At 39.6% G+C, this 13,846-nt stretch overlaps 1 pseudogene; it reads left to right on the plus strand.

Moving 5' to 3' along the window:
- The first annotated feature begins 2,265 nt into the window (after positions 1 to 2,265).
- LOC133266827 (epidermal retinol dehydrogenase 2-like) lies at positions 2,266 to 10,410 on the plus strand (annotated as a pseudogene).
- Positions 10,411 to 13,846: the final 3,436 nt, after the last annotated feature.

The following is a 13,846-nucleotide window of genomic DNA, read 5'->3' on the forward strand; positions in this document are numbered from 1 at the left end:
ACCACTGTCACTAATGTAAGAACCCATTTTTTCAGTATCCAAGAAAAAAGGCAAATTATTTGAGTACTTTCAAGTGCCATTGTGCACACATGCAGATAAACAACCCATCTGAGTGAAATAGCTGAACAGCCCAATTGCTTCTTATTCAAGCTGAAAAGGGCTGAAGAGAGAAAAGAATATACAGTTCCACAGTCATAAATAATTTTAGTATTTTCAAATAATTGGGAGACAGGGAATATCATCTGACAGAAAGAACTGGTCAGAGTACAGAAGAAAAGACTTTCTGTCTGACTAACTCACAGAAGACATCATTCTGCTCCCCATCTTCTTCTGGAGAATATAGACATTCCACCCTGGGCAGCAAAGCCAGATTATTTCGTTGGTTTTTTTTTCACCACCTTTTTCTAACATCTAAACAGAATACACAATGGTAAATTGTGCATGGAAGTACATCACTTCCATACAATTATTAACACTGACAGCATAGACTTTCCCTCCATATTTCTTGATGTAAATTGCATCAATTTATGTGAACTACCATTTTATCTCAGCTGAAATGAAGAATGTCCCATGATTCCCCATAAATTGAACAATGTGGACCAGAACACAATGTGACCTCAACCAAATTCTTTCCTTCTATGACTTGCTGATGAGCAAGAGAAGATATTTAGTATTGCTTATTCAAAATGCAAAGTACAGCAAATTTGTACATTTGCCTTTCTAAGGAAAGTATGTGGAGGATGTCACAGTGATCAAGACAAGCTGAGAATATAACAGGAAAAGCACAGTCTTACAGGCCTAAGAGGGAACATGGCTTTCTGTTCAATCTTGGAAAGAAAAATACAGTACAGTGGTGTGGAACTGCAGTTTTAAGGCTGGATAATGTATGTATGAAAACTGAGGAACCACAACTGTTGTTTTAAACATGTGAAACAATGGTAATCAGGTGGTTTCACTGGGGAGACATCTATGATCAGCATCTCCCTTTTCATTCCCATTCCAGCAAACAGGCAAGCTGGAGAACAGTGATTTATGACATAAACTAAGAAGTGTTTAACTTCATAACTACAATCAAGTAGCAGCAGAGGAAGGGAAAAGTACTTGCTTTCCAAATCCATACCCAGGTCCTTCCTCAAGCAAGATGCTACCATCCTGGCTTGGGCAGTTAGGGCACAGGAGGGAAGGTTTAACTTTTAAATTGATCAGTTTGTGCATTTGCCATGTTTCATATATTTAAAAGTTTTGTTATGATTAAAACTAATGCCAGCCATCAGAAAACTTGTTACTGGAAGCTCTCATAGATAGGTACATATAGTTGGTTTGGGGGGGGGGGGGGGGGTGTTTGTTTGTGGGGTTTTATTTTATTTTATTTATACTTAACAAGTCCAGACGAGGTCCACAAAGTTGCTCAGAGGCTGGAGTACCTCTCCTATGAAGACAGGCTGAGAGACCTGGGTTTGTTCAGCCTGGAGAAGTGTCCGGGGAGAACTTAGAGCAGCTTCCAGTACCTAAAGGGGACCTACAAGAAAGCTGGTGAAGGACTTTTTACAAGGGCCTGTAGTGAGAGGACAAGGGGGAAATGGCTTTAAACTGAAAGAGGGTAGAGTCAGATTAGATATTGGAAGAAATTCATCACTATGAGAGTGTCGAGGCCCTGGTACAGGTTGCCCAGAGAAGCTGTGGCTGCCCCATCCCTGGCAGTGTTCAAGACCAGGTCGGACGGGGCTTTGAGCAACCTGGTCTAGTGAAAGGTGTCCCTGCCCATGGCAGGTGGTTGAAACCAGATGATCTCTAAGGTCCCTTCCAACCCAAACCATTCTGTGGTTCTGTGATTTTATACTGTTTTAAATAGCGCTGATTACTGCTCATTTAACCGAGCAGCACCGCAGGTTCCTAGCGCGGTAGCAAGCGGCTCCTCCCGACACCCGACTCTGGGAAGCCACCCAGGCTTGACGCCTCTTCCCTACAGCCGGGCCCTTCCGCACACGCCCGGCGACGAAGTGCCACCTGCCCCAAGCCGCAGCCCCAGCCTCTGCCCCGCTCCCCGCAGCTCCTCGGGCCGCCTCCACCCTCCCTATAGCCAATCCCCCGGGCCGGGCCAGCGGCTGTGGCACGGCGGGCAGGCCGGTGCGGGCGGCACGGCGCGGTGGTGAGGGCGGCGGCTGCGGGGCATGGGGGCAGGCGGGGGGGGCGGCGGCGGTGCCGGCCCGCGGAGGCAGGGACAGGGGCCGTGGGGAGGGGGCCGCAGGCAGGCAGGAGGCACTTCCCCGGGCCGCAGCCCGGCTGCCTGAGGCCGGCGGGTCGGTGATGGCCGCTCTTTCTTATCCCTGCCGTTCTCCTCTATAAAGTGCTGTACGGGAAGTGGTGTGGTCTAAATGCGGGGTGAAAATCAAGGCTCATAACTCACGGGCCGTGCTTTGCTCTGTGGTTGGCAATTTGCTTTCAAACTGATACAGTTTGTGTAGTTTTGGCCGTACAGCATTGGAACATACACACGGTGTGGATATCTTCTTACTTGACTTCTGAAACGGCGGATCATACTTTCTGCTAAGGAAGACACCCTCCTTCCTAAGGTTGATACCGTGCCACCGTTTTCAGTCCTTTTCCTGGTCAGCTTATACCACCTTGCTATGAAAACAAACCATTTAGAGCCATTGCCACAACATACCTGTATTGTGCGTTACTGAACCTTAAAAACAGAGAGAGAAACTGAGCGCTCTGGGACAAAGCAGCAGGTGTGTAGGTTCTAACAGGAGGTATTTGCTTTAATCCTACTAGTACGAAGCTGGCAGCTTTCACAGAACCATCTTTAGTAATGTATTTTGTACTTGCGCAAAAGAACAGCGTGAAAGAAGTTGCTGTTCGAAAGTCAATCTTTCTTTAGTTAGTGTGTCACTGTTTTGGAGGGCCAGTAACAAACTGTATTTCTGGGTTTCTGTGACAGAAGAACAGTGTTCGTGCCTGAGAAATCATGTTCAGAAGCATCCTGAAGATACTGCAGTTCCTGAAATTACTGATTTTTTCCTCTCTTGAGAAGTTAATCTTTCTCATATTTCCTCCATGCAAAAAAAGTTTTGCTGGGGAAATAGTGCTCATTACGGGCTCCACAAATGGGGTTGGAAGACAGAGCGCCTTAAATTTTGCTCCTTTAGGAGCAACCTTGGTTTTTTGGGACACTGATGATGAAGGTAACAAAGAAACATGCAGATTAGCTCAGAAAAATGGAGCTAAATGAGTGTTTGCCTACCACTGTGACTACAGCAACAGGGAGGAGGTCTGTGAACAGGCAGACAAGGTAAGATACAGTTTCTTGCTTCTGATTTTTTGCTTCTTTTTAATAGTGTATGTTATTGATATTTTTTAGAATCTTTATCTTTTTGTCTCTAGAATCTGTGCTGTTCACTAAAGGTCAGTAAACACACAGGGCAATGACTTTCATTTTTTTGACAAGTAGCTTCTAGATGGAACTTAAACTATGATCACCATAAAGTGACTGTCTTTTAATTTGTTCTGTCTAGATGTATCCATTTCCAGTCTTTCTTGTGAGATTAGATTAAGGGTATAGTAAAAACATGCAGGAGAGGTTAGCTCCATGTATTAGCTTGTTTAGGCTTTAAAATTTCTTTAGGATACCAATTTTTTAAACCCCAAACAGTGGCAATTTTAAGGGGGAGGTCCTTTGTCTATTTGTTTAGAAAATTGTAGTTCTGTCAGGGTGATGTGGGGTCATGGCTTCAGAAATACCATCAGTACATGGCTAGTCTCCAGTCAAATTGATGAGTCAGCTTCAGTTTAATTTTTGGTCAGTCCCGCTGGAAGGTAAGGTAGAGAGAGAACCCATTTTAAATGAGACTCTTCTGCTGTGCTGACATAATGCTTTTTAAACTATTATTTTTATTATAAGAGTCCAGAAATGGGACATTAAATTACCATTATTAATTTTTACTGGTCTTTAAACTACATACTGCCTGAAAACATTTCCCAGTATAACCTCACCTGTAATCCAGTTAGCTACTCTGCTGTTTTAGCCAAGGATAAATTCTTCTTATGTTAAATTCTCAGTGTATGTACTTAATATACATGACTGTCAGGTCACATCTTCGACATTTTGTGTCTGATGGCATACATCAGAGAAATTGGCTAAAATATTTCATGAGACGTGAATCTTGATAGATTGGTTTGGGATAACCTTGAAATGTAACGTTAATTTCCCATGAGTTGTCAGGGGCCTCTTTGTTTTGTGGTTGTTGCTTTTAACTTTAACTAGAACAGATTACTTTTTTTCTGAACATGGCTATGAAAATTTGAAATAAATGGTTTTGCTCAAGAAATGTTCCCAATGAAAAGTAATTCTAAAGGGTAAGTTGGATTCAGGATCTAAGTTGTCTGGAACCACAGTTCTTATGTTTGCAGTCAGCAGTGTTATTTTACCTGTTCTTTACAGGCACAGCCAACTAACGGTGCACAGAAAAAATCTTCATTTGGGGCCATTGGTACTAGATGTTAAGAACCACAAGTGGTATTACAGCATTACCTGGGCAAGGATATATCATACCATAATAGTATTTCTGCAGACATGAACAATTTGTTGAGTGTTCTGGCCTGTTCTGACCCAAAACACAGTGTTCAAGGAGCCTGGGCAGTACGGAAGACTGTGTAAGACTATGATTATGACTCCTGCAGTTTTGTGGTCAGTACTTAAAATGTGACACTTGATCTTCACTTGAAGTGATACTATAAATCAAACAGCAATTCTTTCATAATCCCCTTTTTGCAAGGAAAAAAAATCACTTTCTAATTTACCAAGATCAAATCTCTTAAAAAAAAAAAAAATAACATTTTCAGTTGGCATCAAATCCCTGTTCCCAGTTGGCATCAAATCCCCTTTCTGCTTCTTGCAAAGACATGCTCCAAAATTATTAGTTTAGGTAAGTAATTTCTCTGTTGGACTTCCCTGTCAGTGATGAACATTTTGAAATGATTTGGTTTTTCTTCATTTAACAGTCTCAAAATGTTTGTTTTGTGCACTCAAGTTACTCTCAATCTCCAAACACGTTAACTGAATCAGCCACAGAGCTCCAGCCTGCAGAATTTGCTGTGCCCATATCAGCAAAGAGCTGAACCTTTGATCTGATGCCAAACAACAGTTCTTACATACTTACATTTCCGTTAGAGAAAAAGAATTGCAAATAGCACTAACATTTTGATAAGTGAAACACAAGAGGCAAGGATACCTTCTAAAGCTTTCTGCTTATCTTTTTTGTTCAGGTTAGAAGAGAAGTTGGGGATGTTACTGTTCTAATCAATAATGGTGGTATACTGCTTGGGAAAAAGTTCTGTGACATTCCAGATGCAGATTTTGAAAAGACCTTAAGAGTCAACTTCCTCTCTCAAGTCTGGGTAATGTATTTTTTTTCCACTCCTGTGTGACTGAAAGGTTACAGGCAAGTGTTTTAGTGTGAACATCACCATGGTGGCACCTACCTGGGGAACGCAGTTTGGAACAGGGATGGGAAGGACCTTGAATGGGGGGAGACGCATATTTTTATCATCCTGTAACTGGAGACACACCAAATTGGCAGTCGTCCCCCTGTGCCTCAGTGATGTTAACACAAGCCTGCCTGGGGGCTTCGGTAGATTAAAAATTTATGGCAGTGTTGTGGAACATGCTGTGTCTCTAAGAGCTGTGGCTAAAGTTAGTGCTGACATGGCAGCTCCTGGTGTCTGCTGGCATCAGACTTGTAGCATCTGGGGAGGCACATCCATGGTTTAGCCGTGGACTTGGCAATGTTAGGTTTACAGTTGAACTCGGTGATCTTAAAGGTCTTTTCCAACCTAGATGTTTCTATCTAGGTTGCATGTGTCAGTCTTCAGGTTGTATTTTCATTCCTAGTCACCGTCTGCTTAATCTACAGAGAAGACTAATCTGGGCAGTATGTATTATCTTTGCTTTGTTTTCATAACTCTGAAGGAATTTGCTGTTATTTGGGATCTCAGTAGATCTTTAGGAGGGTTTTTGTGAGGGAGTGTTACTCTTGCCCCCTCTTGCATTTGTTGTTTATATGCCTGAGTGAGCAGCCTGCATCAGGGAAAAATGAAGCATTGCACTCCCTCCCTAAATGGCATTTCTCAAAGGAAAATCACTGCAGATAGAAGCTCTCTAATAATTTCGCAGCCCACAGTGCATCATTTATCCAAATACTAGAGGCAGAGAGACTGGGAGAGATGTTCCTCCTGACAGGTTTGAAGAGGTATAGGGCAGGAGGACAGTGACCGTGGGCCCTCCACCAAAAAAAAACATTTACTAGGCACACATATTTGGAGTCAAATAGACATTGCAGGACATCTCAGCTATTGAAAAAAAATTCTTACTGCTCTTGTCTTCTGCCTTATCTTCCCCTTCATAAAACATTAGAGTCCTCCTTATATAGTTAGCATCACCCACAGCAGTGATCTGAGGTTCTGGTGTTTCCAGGTAGTTTGGTTTGTAGTAGGGCCTAAAGACCACTGAACCATCCTCTTGATGTGTTGACTTCTAGCTCCCTCTTGTGTACCAAACCTTTGGTAGTAGTCTTGAATAGACAAACCATGAGGAAACAGGAAACAGAGAAAATACAAACTTTGCTGCTTTTAATACTATGATTTTAATGCCAGCAGATCTTCAGATAGAGATCAGTCAGTCAAGGAAATGCTGTCTCATTTATAATTCTAGGAATATTCTATGTATGTTTATATTATACCTACATTTATATCTATATGTATTTATGTTCTATTTGATGCAGTCTATAAATAAAGAGATAGGAGGTTATTTAGGCTTCTTGTATATTGAAGCCCCAGAAAGCAAATCAGGTTGTAAAGCCTAATTTGTAATGCAACGTTTTTGGCATGTCCAGTTATAAAGGGGTTTTTTATATGTCTCCTAAACTTGCAAGACCTTTCTTCCAGCCATGATGACCTGTAACTGTGGACACCTGGTTAGCACAGCCAGTGCAGCAGGACTGTTGGGGGTCTATAAAATGTCAGGTTACTATCCTCAAGTGCTGCTATAAATTAGATGTACATACCAGTAACTTTTCTTGGAGATCCCAACTGCTTAAGTAGTTGTACTGACATACAAACACTCGGGAAGAGCCTGCAGATAAGAATGCTGGTGCTGTATTGAAGAGGATGATGGTGGCATGTTGCCTGGGTAGTGCAGGGAGCTCACTTCAGGTGTTACTGTCTGACTGCAGCCTGCTTCCTCCACAGAGGAAGGACAATACTTGTACATGTGCATGGAATGGAACCTTGCCTATCAGTTGTCTAGTACTTCTCATGCCAGGTTTTCTGAGTCATGAGATATACGTGGTTTATACCTGGAACTATAGTTGGAAAACAGTTTTCAGTTCCAGAAGGATTTTGGGGAGAATTTCCATTAAAATTAATTTTTAAATCGACAGCAGTTTAAGCTATTTAACAGCTCCATATTTTTATCTGTTTCCCTCAGGAGAGCTGTCTGCTACAGTCCTGAGTATTTAATCAGCTGGGTCTGCTGCCCAGTGTATCCTCCAGCTTCTGTGCCATCCTGATCTCATTATCTCATTAGGTCACCTACCCTATGAGAATGTGAACTTAAGTGTAATATGTATCTCACCATGATTCACGGTGTTACTGTAGTGTTTATTTGCCTGTTATCATTGGGTCAGATTCAGTTTTGAAAAGAGGTCGTGTCCAGTTTTCATTATTTAATTGTAAGGCTCATGAGAGTGGGCCTGCCTATCCATGCATTATAACTTTTACACCTTAGCTATGCGTTTTCAGGTTGTATGAAATTACTCTCTTAGGAAAATCGGATTTTGTTCTGTCTACATTTGAAAAAGCTTTAGGAAACCACGTGTACATTCCTGTATTAAAATAAGGTTCTTAATGGCTGCAAAACAGTGGAATAATTTGGGTTGAAAGGAATCTCTGGAGGTCATTTGGTCTATATCTCCAAATAAAAGCAGACCCAACTTAGATCAGATTGCACAGGGCCTTCTGAGGGCAAATTTTGATTATCTCCAAGGATGTTCCATATGTTCATCAGACAATAAAAGTCAGACAAGATTCAGTCTTCCTGGGAAACAAAATGCATTGTAGTTGCAGGGCAAATCAGAAGAAGTAATAGATTGGAGCAGCATTTATAAGGAGGGTATTTAGATTTTACCATCAGAATTAGTTCTTACTGAAATGTGACCTCTGATATTAAAGGGTGAAGACGTTGTGAACTGAAACAATATCTGAGTATCTGGAAATAACATGTTGAATAAGCTCATCTTCTGTATCTCTCTATAGTGCACTGAAGAAAGTCCTCTGGAAAGGATTAATCTTACCTTACACAACTGTAGAACAGTCATGGGAAGAGCCTTTAATATTCAGAGCATCACCAAGATGCACAGCATTCTTAAAATACCAGTTACAAGCTATATAACTAAGTAATATCAGGGCTTAAATAATATTCAAATACATTAAATCCTGTATATGACACTTAAGAGTTTTGCTTTTGACATATTTTGGATAATTCCTCTTTCTTCACTTTTCAGATTACACTGGAAGTAAGTATGCACTCATTGGAATGATGGAAGCCTTAGCTTCGGAACTGTATCATGCAGGAAAACAAGGCATTAAAACCACAATTACTTGTACTTCTTTTATCAATACTGAATTAGCTGAAGATTTTCAAAGCCAGTAAGTAAAATTTAGATGCGTACTATTTCATTGTGAGAAATAATCAGTATCCATATTCAGTCCCTAACTATTATAAGCTTGATTTGCTTTTCAGGTCAGTATTTTTGCCCTACTGGCACGTACAACAATGTCTCTTGACGTAAGAAATCCAAAACTTGTATACAGTTAATAACTGATGTGCTATGATCTTGCAGTTAAGGAATGGTTAGGGATGCACAGCAGTATTTAAGGCAGCGTTGTCAGTAGAATGGGAAATGTTGCGGTTCTCTGCCCCCAAGTATTTCTGGCACAGTGATTACAGTTATGGCTGTCAAGAAACCATGATCTGTCATTAACAACTATGCCTTCCACCTATATTAGCAGGTACTATACTGCTCTGAATGAGAATAGCTGTTGTGGTAGTATCTGGTAGGTGGCTCTATGGTTATAGCAATGGGAGGTACCAAATTTGCCATTGCAGTAGCGATCTTGTTTTTTCAGCTCTCTGCTCCTCCTTTCAACACTTACCATCCTGTAGTAGCAATATTATGTAGAGCACAACCTTCCTCCTCACTGGAAGCAAGCCTGGTTCTGGCCTATTTAGCTGTCACCTCAGTAGCTCCAGTAGAGTCAGAGAAAGTGTGTGGAGGGCAGAATTATTATGCATAGAATAGCACATAGTATGGCTAGGCTTGGAAGTTTACAATGCTGCAGTCACTGTGGGCATCACTTATGTTGGGGTCAGAGCAGGGCTTGCACAGAAGTCATTAAAAGTCACACAAATCAAAGTGTTTTGAATTTATTTTAGTGATAGCAGGAACAAAGAGATTGGAGACTCCTTTTCAAGACTACTTACAGGGAAGAGGGAATACTCTTAAATAATTTAATTAAATTATTTCTGTGTTAGAATGCATTTCAAAAGTAAAGTTTTAGAATTTCATAATGCTTTTTTTCTTTTTTCACCAGAAACCACCCTTTTCTTCCTGTTTGTGATGCAGAGTATGTAGCCAGCAAGATCATAGATGCAATTCAAAAGGAAAAGTTTTATCTAATTATGCCTCTGAGTTTACGCTTTCTTGCTTTTAAAATGTAAGAATGTGACTTAACTTCTAGCATTGCCTTCCTTCCCTTGCCATATGCTAACATATATGCCAGGAAAGTTTAGATTAAACAGTCCTTTAGTTAGTATTCCTGCAGTCAATCCAGTTATGTCCAGTCAATCCAGTTATATATATATCCAGTCAACACAATTATGAAGAAAGAGAGGGTTTAACTTTTAATAATCTAGGTGAGTGCCATTCCTATGGACACTTCTATCTGTAATATACATCTTAAGCTATAGTTGGGTATAGAAATATTGCTGGGATGGTGCACTGGGAGCAATGCCTAGGCTAGAGCTGTCTGCTTCCAGCAACTACTTCCACTGCTGGTTGGGCTTCCACAAAATGGCTTGGTTTGTCATTCATTTCTCCCATTTATAAGACTGAAGTGCCAAATGTGTTATTGCCAGACTTAGAAGGATTGAGCACGTATAATAAATTTATCATTTCTTTATTAAAACATTTTTCTAAAAACCATAAAGCTAACTTGTTATTTGTCTCAACAGTCTCATTCCTAGAAAAATGGTACTACTCATTCAATCTTTCCTTAAGATTGCCAACAGCTTGGATAAAGCTTTCAGTTGGAAGAAAAAGGATTGAAACTAAAATACTCTGAAGACCTCAAGTGCCATCTAATTGAAAAAAAAAAATCAGTAAAAATTTATTTTTAATCATGTTTGTTCTTTGACAGAAAATGTGCTTCTTGTACGCAACTTTGAAGCACCCTGCTGAGGCCAGATAACTGGGTTCAAGCTGTTGTGTCCCAGTTTGGGTCCCTAAATCAGCAGCTGAATCTGGACCTGCAAGCTGGTCCACACAGTTCTTTTTAGTTTCAGTGACCTTAAATTAGTAAAATTAGTTAGAAGATTATTTTCTTAAGAGCACTGTGAGGAATCTGTGCAAGAAATCTTTGGCAATTTTCTGAGTAACTTCTGGAAAACCATTAAAATTTAAAATCACATAATTCGTGTGTAAAGTGACTTACCAGCTTTGCAGGGACTCTATTACTTTCAGACACTGAAACTTCAATCAGGTGGCCTGTTAGTGTGAAACGTAGCTCTGCTGTAAACCATGGAAAAGGCATACAGACAAGAGGAATACCTCACATATTCTTGGACAATTATGGCCTGGTTTATAGGCAAAATATCTTCTTACATTTGAAGAGAAGTCACACACGTGTCCTTCAGCTGTCTTTAAATGTAATTGCAATGTAAAGGGTCTAAAGGAAAAAACTCCCCAAGGACAGGAGATCAAAGATTAGTTAAGCAAAAGTATGTGCTTGTTCTTAATTGATGATAAAAATCAATCTTCATGCAAATTTCCAGAAAATCCTAACATAAAACATTAATAATTTCCTTAATTTAAAAATAAATACATTTCAGACCAGTATAGAGAATCTACAAAGCATAGTTTATAAAACTCTACTGTAAGGAATTAGAGAACCTTGAACAGTCTTCTATTGCCCACATTTGTCACTGTATTTTTATTGTACTTAACTAACCCCATACTTACAAGCTCCCTTCCAGCTATAAATGCCCATAAGAGTGGATGTTCGAATTCAAAACCTATGTTTTTAAATCCCAGTGTTTTCAAAGTACACATACCCTCAGTAAATTCTTTCATGTGCGCTGTAGATACTACAGTGGGAAAATGTTGGCTGAGAGAAGAAAACTATCTGAAGTTTGGCTCTTTGGAAAGCAAGGTTTATTGATCTGTATTTTGAAAAACTACCTAGATGATCTGAAATTGAAATCTGCTTTTCTTCTCTAGACTGAGACAGGAACAAAGTCTAAGTTTACCATCAATATATACAGGGGATGAGAAAATCAACAGTAACGTAAAGGAAACAATGCTTTGTTTTCTAAGCCATATTTCACTTACTCCGCAGAGTCACATTGCAGAGCCTTATTCTGTATTGCTGCAATCTCATCCCAGAGCACTCTTCGGATCTATTTCTTCTGGCTAATCTGCTTGCCTCAAGAGGGAATTTGTAAAGCTTATACTTTCTAAGTCTCACAACGATCTGCTAGAGCTTCGTAATCAGCCCTAGAAATCAATAAATCATTCTTTTAAAATACCAGGAAAATATTTCAACTTTTGTTTGTGCAGAAAAGAAGTGTGATGGATCCTGTACCACAATTCTAAAACTGCAAGACAAAAACTTCCTGTTAAAGTTCAGGAGATGCAATTAGATGCTGTTCATGGTTTTTAATATAAAATTATCTTTTGTGTTTTGAAATATAATGTGCCATATAAGAGGTATTTCAGAGTTACTGACAACTCCTGAGAAATGTGTGCTTTCCTTTTTTGAGGCTTTCAGCTATTTGTGAATTCCTCCACACAAAACCAGTGTTGCAGGAGAAATTGTTACCACTAAAGCTGCAGATGGGACTGGAAGGCAGTCTTATTTTCATTTTTCCTCCTGTTTCTGTTTGGCTATGCAGTGTCATAGCCAAAGCAGGATAACCATCTGAAGTACACAGCTCTAGTGAAGACAGCCACTGCATGGGGATGGAGATGTTACATATGTTCTCCTATGTTTTTTGGTTCTTCTTTTACTTGAGAGAGAAATTTTTCCCAACCCAATCAAATTCATTTTATATTCCTGTAAGTCATCATTGCAGTTTCTCATATTCATATATGCATGAATATGTACCTATATTCATGCATATATGCATGTAACAACAGCTTAGAGACACTGAGATGTAACTTGTAGCAGATCATAGAAACAACTGGATTTTCCCATACATTCTGACAGCTTGTTTAATCACCTGAATTGTCATTATCCCATTAAATTATAAAACATTTCCAGAACAATCTCAGCCTTTCCAAAAAGACAATCACCCCCCATAAATGTCAGCCCAGAAAACTCGGTAGTTTAATGGGCTTGTTTGGATCCCAGTTTTGAAGAGTGAAAACAATCTGAGAGAGTAAATGATTAGTACAGTCAAAAGGAAGACCAATGGAAACAGATGGGGAAAGACAGCCTTACACTGAAGACCTCTGTGTGCAAGGTTCAAGATGCCAGTGTTTGCAGAAAACCCAGCCAAAAGTATCAGGATACCAGGTAAGGACAGTTCATTTCCATCAGATGTTCCCAGCCTGCACAAAGGTTGCAGATGCATTTGCACACTAACCTCTGAGTAGCATACATAAGTAAGTACTGGAACACGTTACTCACTGTGAGGAAGATCCCTATTAAATTAGTGTTAAAACATGTGCTACAGGCATGTTGCTTATTAGATACTAGGAGTTCTCAGTGTCACCTTCTCCTATTTATTGAGTGTTAATAGTGAAACTGGGAAATCTGCAAGATTGCCTAGAGTGTGAGGAACAAAAGAAATTATTTTAGTAGGACAGCTTTTATGAAAAGAGACTTCCAAGATGATAACTCTGAGCTAATTTGAGGCTAGTTTTGCATACTAACAGTGAAAAATGTATTTTTAAGTCATGCAATATCTGAAGTCTTGTTCATGAGTAACTTGTATCTTTGTCTTAGCCTCTATGTGGAAAGATGTGTTACTCACAGTTCCCACAGGTAATGGGACAGTTGTGGAGAAACAAGATTGGAGATGGAAAGCAGGAAATTCTCTGTTCTTCTGTCACTACCTTTGTCATTGACCAAAAGGTTTAATCCCACTCTTTTAATATCCCTATTTGTACACCGGGAAACACAAAGACATAAAGTATGTATAATTTTTCAGTATTTTTCACTATTAAAACTATGGAAAAAGAGGCTTCATGCTTATGCAATTTTTCAAGCTAACTCGAAATAGAATCCTGATCTCAACTTTTACACCTAGAAAAATGTTACTACTTTCTGTATTATCTCATGTTTTTTCAATATATAACTATCTAATCTTATGAGGTCGAAAGGCCTGAATCAATACAAAGAGCTCAGCATTGGTTAATATTATGGATTTTTTGAGTCTGTTTCTTCAATCAATACAATGTCTTTGTTCAATATTTCAGGATGCCACAGACTGGTAATAAAGAATGACTAGTTTAATTTAAAAAATAATTAATACAGATCTAATTGCCATTTACCATTGCACAGAACC

This window comes from Pezoporus flaviventris, unplaced genomic scaffold (genome assembly GCF_033815535.1).
Source record: "Pezoporus flaviventris isolate CSIRO_AGI_PZ_B2104156 unplaced genomic scaffold, CSIRO_AGI_Pfla_v1 ptg000007l, whole genome shotgun sequence".
In the NCBI taxonomy this organism is placed as follows: domain Eukaryota; kingdom Metazoa; phylum Chordata; class Aves; order Psittaciformes; family Psittacidae; genus Pezoporus; species Pezoporus flaviventris.